The sequence below is a fragment of the Haliotis cracherodii genome, unplaced genomic scaffold (genome assembly GCF_022045235.1).
Source record: "Haliotis cracherodii isolate W230 unplaced genomic scaffold, xgHalCrac1.p SCAF_3, whole genome shotgun sequence".
Classification (NCBI taxonomy): Eukaryota; Metazoa; Mollusca; class Gastropoda; order Lepetellida; family Haliotidae; genus Haliotis; species Haliotis cracherodii.
Genome location: NW_027266286.1, coordinates 23,366,560 through 23,375,693, shown reverse-complemented (window position 1 = coordinate 23,375,693; position 9,134 = coordinate 23,366,560).

The following is a 9,134-nucleotide window of genomic DNA, read 5'->3' as shown; positions in this document are numbered from 1 at the left end:
CTTGTGATGTATTAGGAATCGTACCATTGACGCTTCTTCTAGCATTCATTTCTTATGATTATGGAAACGGTTTTGTTGTTTTATTTTCAAAGTAAGCCCGTATTTAAGTAGATTGCGGTATTTGTACTCAAGTGTCTATTGGCATTAATTACTTCTCGTAAAGTCACACAAATGTCCATAAACAACCCTTAAAAATAATTATAAGACGTTCACCATGTGACTAAACATGTTTGTAGAACCTTGACAACCTCATGTTTGAACGATGTTTGAAATTTTCGGTTAACTATGAATATGGATGTTTGTCAATAGAAAAGAATTCGTGAGACAGTTATTATTGTGTAAAATGTGCCAGGTGTAGATTGACGCCTAACATTGTTCAAAAATTGTTATTTGTGTTGTCTGTATGCAAATCAATTAGCATGGGGCTATGTTAGCTAAATTTGTTCTCCACACAAATGAATGTTATGCGTTAAAACTGTATCGTCTACTGATGGGTGGTTCAGTTAATAATGTCGTGTAAACAGTTATAATAATATGGACATGTACTTTGTTGATCAATAAAGACATATTAGTGGCAGGCATTTAGCTTACTACATGCACGGTGAAACACATCTATTATTATATGTGGACTATAGTATACTGGTATTAGGCAGAGACTCAAACGAAGAATGCAATAAATTTCTTTAACATCAAACAAATGAACTAAAACTGACAATATCACTAAAGATACCTGTTGCGTTAAAATTCCTTTCAAATGCACTTCCCTCCCCACCGAGGGTGTTTATAATGTGCATAATTTTGAGTAGTTACATGTTTTTTGTTTTCTTTTATAAATGAGGACTAAAATAATTTCAGGGCTTACAGATACTGTGCATTCTCAACTTCAAGTCTACTTTATTAAAGACATTCCAAAATGAGGCTACCAACCCCTATTGGTACGCGGGAATCAGGGGTCTATTTAGAGGGTTTTCGGTCCTCGGCGATATGGTACGGTGGACTCATATAAAATCGTATTTGGTATGCAGATTCAACAGTTTTGAAAAATAATGGTGTACGCAGAAGGTTCCTTTATATATTAACTTTTGTTCGATATTTGTTCATGAAATAACACCCTTTTCTAAATGCTCTTGAGATTTGTGTTGAATAGTCTTCTGGTTTCAAGGGTAAGCAAATCAGACTAGGAGTGAAAAATTAGATGATAATCGCGATTCATGTAAGAAGGGGTTTGGCACTTTAACAAAATGTAAACAATACATCTGTGAATAACAAAAGAGAGACCTTTCCTGATGAAGCAGACATAGGTTTCAAGTACATGTACGTATACGCAAGACCATGAACTGAATATGTCAATTTATGTGAACCTAAAGTGTGCCATATATATAACCTTATCATGTAGTTTGATCAATGTGCATGGTCCTTCGTAATTATTGTATGAGGGTAGTCAGCCATGGATTATATGTAACAATGGAAACTAAATTCATTTTCGTAACCAAGTTCGTTTAGTGTGTGTGGATCTCTCATAGACAGTGAACTATGATGAACTAGTGCACACCCACATAATTCCCAATTTTGCGTCTTCAGTACGCCGAGCATAACTGAAAATGCCATGTAGATTAATGCAATGTTAACGAAACTAAATGGCGGGCGTCTCTCTACCATGACGCCACATCTACAGCTCGGTTTCCAGATGGGATTTCAATATTCATACGCGCTGGTTCAGGGATCAGGGCGGCTGTGTGTTGCTTTTTAGATAATAATGAAATCACATATGACCCTTTAGTTGGATGTAAATATGTACTTTTATGAGTATCTAACATGTTTTAAAATGGTTCTTTTCAAACGATCTCCGTTAAGAAAGATTTCTTTCCTTGATCCAAGGCTTTTGTTACAAAACGGGGTGACCAGAGAAACAGTTACATACTTTATTTATCTTCAGAGTTTCAGGGTAATTTGTCAAAAATGAAAACACATACCATCTGAAGTTTACTGAGAAAACAATATGTGAAATGCTGGACTTCCTCCTTGATAACATCTATGTAAAATTAAGGTGTGAGACAAAACGTGACAAAACATTTTCCACAAGACTGTATGACAAGAGGGATGACTTCTACTTTCCCTTTTATGTCAAACAATATTCCAGCAGCTCCAGCCTTTGGTATTTTCATTTCACAAATTTTGAGGATGCTCTTTCTACCAATATTTCAAAGAGCGTCATACGACTCTTGTTCAGAAGTTGTTTGATCAAGGTTATAACATCCATGGCGCCAGTGAGGCTTTCCAAACATTTAATGGCAGGCATGTGGTTGACATTTCCAAATTTGACGCATAAGACGCACCTGAAGCATCTGTACCGAATGGTCGGAAGGATTACAGAAGATGAAAACCAATCGGTCAAGTTTTCAATTGACGATAGTGTTTCTGTGAAATACAATTTGAAAAAGTGATTTTTTGCCGTTTTCATGAAGAGTGCTGAGGAAGGATATGCTTTCGTGTCAAGATTACAGTCATCATTAATCAATTATTTAATCTCTTTTCACAAACCATTGATCAATCTGAAATTTTAACAAGTTCGGAAAATAAAAAAAAGGTGTCAGAAATAACTTGACTCAGTTTGACTTGTGACGAGCTATTCATCCTCGTCCGTAGTTTTTTTTGGGATATATTTACTCCATCTGTAGCATTGCTTGATAGATGACTTTAAATAGTGTGCAGGTGTTCTCGACCACAAAGTGGGCTTTTGGTTTTTCCAAGAAATGGTCTTACATTTATAAGCACAAACAACAGCAAGTTGATACCATGAGTAGTTTCGGGTTATTAAGAGCAATCTTTGTGGACCATTTTGCAAATACAACATTGTCAACTACTCAAAAAAGAAGACTGAGATTATGTTTTTTTGTAGTCGTCTCGAACAACAGAGAGATTCGTCTTTCCTCAAGCTAAAAACTTATAGATGAGTTCTTTTCAACGAAATCAACCTTAATCGCCTTTGGCCATTGAGATAATTATGATCATGATATTGTCAAATAAATATATGGGGACTGGTTTCGATTACTTAGACAACTGAGCCTTCTGTGTCAGTCCTGTCTAAGTATAGAGTGAGTAAATGAGTTTGGTTTAACGCCTCTTTCAACAGTATTCCAATTATACCACGATGTTTCAGCTTAATAATTGAGGAAAGCCCAAAGTTTGCCACTTTGGGGACACGGAAACTGGTAATTAGCTGACAAACCTAGAAACATAGTCGGGGCGAACCGGGATTCGAACCCACAATCATAGGTTTCTGTCGAGCCCAACAGAGACAACTTTGCTCAGCGAATTGCGGCGGCTTGGCCACCTTTGCTCCCTTGTTTTCGAGACGATGTTATTTTGTTATAAAACAGATGTAATATTGGCGTCATAATTAAATATCTGAGGTGGCGGTTAAAATCTGCTTTTTTCATATGATTATAATGTGATTGTATTATATTAGAGTAATTCATTATTCCGGAAACATGAACATCCGGAAGATTTTAGTTGGAAAAATAAAGCCTGCGTTATAGTTTCTGTGTGTTGCTGAAATACACCGTTGTCTCGAACATGAAAAATGACATGAAGCCAATTATGTTTTTTTAGCTTTCTTTCTCTTGACCTATTTCTCCATATAACAAGATTTTTTGGGAAGCAAGATGGTGCCATGAATCTCAGTTAATTATGACTATCTAAACTGGGCTCCCCTATATAAGAACACACCATCACTGGAATGGAAATCAGCGGTGTTTAGGTATTCGGTATATTACAGGTTTCATTTGCATGATAACTGGGGACCAACATCGATATTAATAATCTGCTGTGAAAAGCGTTTGATCAATACACGTCCTTATTCATGAAGATACTTTTCTTTTGAAGCGTATGAAATATGTTATTAACTGATTTCATAAGCCACTGAATGCAGTTTACATTCCTCGACTGACACACCATTACCACACAAAAAAGCGAAATAAGTTACATCAACATTTTTGATATCCAGCTGATCTGCTTGTATTAGGATGACAAGATATTCAGTTAACGTTCTCGTGTACATCAATGTTCATGTCAGAATGTCTCGTTGGCATTCAGTGCTACATGTATAAAAGGGTGCGATCGTACATGTATTTGGCAAAACATGAGCGGTGACCTTTTTCTTAATATTAAAGTTATTTCAAGGTGTTGGTCTCAAAGAAAAGCATTCGTTATTTTGAAACTTCAAGCGCCTGAATCAAGCAGTAAATTGCTACAACATAAAGTTTATCCGTCAAAGAGAAACTTCAACATACGACCAAACAGAACGCAAAGCTTTGATAACTTGCAGCTGAAGGTTGGGAAGTGTAATGAAACTGAAAGAAAGGCTGGGGCATGTGGAAAAAGTAAGTTAATTATTGTAATAGCCTACGAAATGGGAGTTAATAAGAGGCTTTGAAACATGAAGCATGTAAGGTGATTATGTTATTACTTCTTTTGTGATGATTGAAAATGAGTGACTAAAAACACGGGAAATATATATCAAGAATGTCAGTGGAAGTAAACCGACACGTCGACGAATCTTTTGTTTTAAAAATAGTGCAAGAGACATGCAAAGAGTGATTCAGTTGGGTTTAAAGCCGTCTTGAAATGTACTTTAAATATATCCCGAAATATGGAATAAATGAAAGCGACAAAATCCTTTCATAATTATTAGAATGTAATGCATAGGAAAGCCATAATAACGCATGTCGTAGACGTTTACCACTCCTGGAAACCCACGAACACCACTGACAGATTCAGGATTGTTTCTGTGGCAGAAATGTGTTAAACCAGACTTACATTATCCGACGAGTCAGTAACGTTGTCAGTTCATATTCCCTGGTATTATTGTTTGACATTCTCTGTAGGGGTTTCTGACATTCCCCGGAAAGCCTACTTTGGAATGCACTGGAACTTAACCTACATGTACATGTAAGGTCGTCGTTATTGTAAACACAGGCTGAATCATTTATGAAGAAATACATGCAATTGGTTTGTGTTTCAAAATTTGGTTGGTTGTTTGGTTTGTTGTTTAACGCCGCACTCAGCAATATTCCAGCTATATGACGGCGGTCTGAAAATAATCGAGTCTCGACCAGACAATCCAGTGATTGACATCATGAGCATCAATCCACGCAATTTGGATTGATGACATTCATCAACCAAGACAGCGAGCCTGACCACCCGATCTGTTTTGTCGCCTCTTACGACAAGCATAGTCGCCTGTTACAGCAAGCATGGGTTGCTGAAGACCTGGTCTACCCCCGATCTTCACGGGTGTTCAGGCCCTGTGACTTAGCTGACTGAATGCCATCGGCGTCGTGGGACGTTGCATATATCAATCTGTGTGTGTCTGTGTCGGATCCGTTTAATTTCCAACCGCTGGAATATTGTTTATTTCGGCGTTAAACAATAAACAAATAAACAAACAAACAAGACAAAGGCATGTATTCAATTACAGTGTTCAAATATAGGCACTCACATGCTCGGTTCATACACCGTGATATATGATAAGTGGCGTAAAACCATACTCACTCACAGATACGAAAAAAACCAAACACTTTTGACACACGTTTAAGTTTACATGTATTTACACATAGTATGTTGAAATAAGTTTATATATATTTCAATTACTTTCAACCAAATTATAAATTTGGAAGTTTATATGCATTTGCATAGAATGTTGAAATAAGTTGATGAAATACGTTGTATATATCAGGATATGTCGATTGACGGACACATCTTCGTGGTTTAATCACATTTGAGGGCTTGGAAATGTAATCTAAATCACATTGAAATTGCTACGTGATCAGACTATAAGAACCAGCATGAAATTCGCAGTATGTAAACATCCCAGGCACATGATTGTATTTCAACTGTGGAATAAAGTCGACTGACATCGATGAGGTAGAATTGATTGACTTTGATCCAAATTAAGAGTTTGCATGGAGTCGAATTTTGCGTTTACTATTTTCATCAGTGAAGCACCTTAACAATTGTTGCATGTTTCTGGACATTCACTAACAAGAAGTAAACTTAACTTTAGGTTTCGTACCCCGTTGATATAATTAGGAGATGAACATACTGTGTTTTCAATGTAGAGCTAGGTCACCTGTAGATCTAATCGCGCTAAATTGAATTTGGAACCGACAGCGCAGCTAAAACAACACTTTGACAAGCTATTGACAAGATGCATAGACAGTCAATGAAACCTGGAGGTCAAGACACATGATCATGATTTTAACGAGTGTTTTATACGAGGATGCGGACGTCGGAGAGGTCGGCTCGGGAAATATAATAGTCTTGGGACTTTAGCCTAAGTGTGTTTCTTAACATAGGGAATACTCATGCAAACTACAAAACCAATACGGGTGGTGTCAGTACCAAAATATAGCGCTGAACATAAGCTATCCAACGATACCACCAATGATTAACAACCTGATATGTACCCTTATTAAGAGGGTAAAAATGATCATAGATACATGAGAAATATCTATAAGTACAAACAGCGCGAAAATATAAAGTCATAAAAACATTTTTAACACATGAATAAAGAAGCAAACACATACGAAGTACCATATATCAAATAAGTCCATGATAAATGTGTGCAATTAAATCACTAGAAAATCAAATAGAGGGGTCACCAATATTTTCGACTCTAATATATCAGTTCATTAAGATGGATGCTAACGTAAACCCCAATATTCACCCTTGGTTATATAATAAGAATGTTTATTAAGCTCCTGTGGCTTGACCCAAGTATATAATATGCCATGTAATTACAACAAGAATATTGACCGTTCATTTTCTACAATCCTGGAGAAGTTCAATATTGTCGAGTTCAAAAGGTTCCCATTATTAATATCTTAAAGAAATGCCATTATTTGAAAACTATTTCTATATACCTAAATCTGTTTTTCACCCGCTCTTAAAATTCCGCACTAATAACCACAATCATCAATATTGTCGAGTTCAAAAGGTTCCTATTATTCATATCTGAAAGAAATGCCATTTTTTGAAAACTATCTCTATCTACCTAAATCTGTTTATTTATTGCTCTGAACATACAACACTATTAACCACAATTTACCAGTCGTGACTGGCCACTGGAATAATGTACCCAGAGAACAACGTCTGTGTTCACTCTGTAACCCCCCCCCCCCCCCCCCCCCCCATCGGCAATAGCTGATGAATTCCATTAGATATTTCGATGTCAAGCTTTTGATAACAAAATACATTCACTTATTCCTCGCATTTCTAATTTGTTCAAATGTGCTTTCAACTAAACGAGCTTAAACGTCTATCATAATGTATTACCACTTTGAATAAAATCGAATGCACACAGCCTTCTTGATGTACATATTCTTTATATTTCTGTACTGTATATATTCTCTTGTGCTACCGTCGGTGGTCTATGGAGAAATAAAGAATCTGAATCTGTTAAGCAAGAGGGCTGATTATGGAGACTTTTGCTACCTATAGGGCAGGATAAATTATTCTTACCTCATTTCTCGAACATATGGTGTCATCAATGATGTTTAGTGATTCAGCTGTTTTACTTTTTACGCCCATTGGTATGTATATTGGCAGATAATCAAGATTAGTTATTCCCTTACGTATACATTTAGATGACATGAATGAAATAAACCAACAAGTCGACGAACGCTCCTTTGTCATGTTCATCAGAATTAATTTTAAATATATCACAATGGACAGCTAAATGTTGAATGAAAGCCATCCTATATGATATATGTCCTATACCACTTTGGAGAATCACGCAAAGATGACTGATGGATTCAGGATTATTATCGTGGCGAGACGGAAATGTATTAAGAGTTGACTTCCATTATATGATGACTTAGTAACTTTAACAGGTGATGTATTATTGTTTCACATCAAAGATGACAGGATGGCCTTATAACGTTATTAGTTCCTTAATGACTGGTATAGCTGTTGGGTCTTCTCATGGCGAGTTTTGCACTTATGTGATGTCTTCTCTGCTTCATGTTGGAGCAAAACACTCATTTACGTTCATCACTATATCACTCATGATCACACACCAAATGTCATTATCGTGGTGACAGGACGAAGACGACAAATCGTAATGGTTTACATCACATGATGGCTTAGTGGCCTGATCCAAGAGATGGTCAATTAGCGACATCACTGGAATGCGTGCTGACATAGGTTACACGTTCTGTACGTATTGAACGGTATTGTGTCTGGTACAGTGGTCTTCCGTTATTATGCTCGAAAGGTTACCCTGTTCATGTTGCTGAATGAAAGGTTTAAGGTCTGTAGGCCCTGATACATACTTCCCGCATTCTGCTGGTTGCTCTTTGGCCACTTGTGTCCCACCACAGCTGCTGCTGAGGAAACGATCATGGAGATGCAATATTCGCAGATACCAGTCGTCACTGGGTGTTGTGACACGCGACCTACGCGTTATTGACCTGTCTGTCTGAACCGTTGCATCAGATATGTTTCGGCAACACGGGAACAGTCCTCGGTACATGACAGTGGATCCTCACCCATCACTCTCGTTGTTTATGCTGTAAGTGACCGCCTCCGTGGTCTAGTGGTCTAATGGCGTCCGCCCGGAGAGGGAAGGTCCGGGTCCTATCCCCGGGCGCGTCATACCAATAGACGTTAACCTTTGGCACACGTTGTTGCCCTGTCTGGCGCTCGGCATTAACGGGCTAAAATAAGGACTGTTCGGCTCGGAGTCAGTATACTGTGTCTGAGTGGAGTAGTCATGTTAAACTGCGACATGGTATCTCGACGGCTAGCACTATAAATGGGCATCAGTCCGGACGAGTACAAGGAGCCACACACACACGTGCATGCACGTCGCTATATAAACGCAATAATCCTGGATGCGACGTAAAACCCCATTTAACCTCACCTTATGCTGTCAGTTTTTGCATTCTGATGATGTGTATGCATGACAAATGTTCACATCAACATTTTGGGCTCACTGAAAAGCTTGCTTGTGCTTTTCGCAAACAAAGCATCCACTTCTTGGTTGTCAGGCTGGTTCCACAGTGTGGGTGTGTCGAGGCTATGGTTCGCATTTGTTGCATTCGATTGAGTCTGTAAATGATTTTAATCGCATG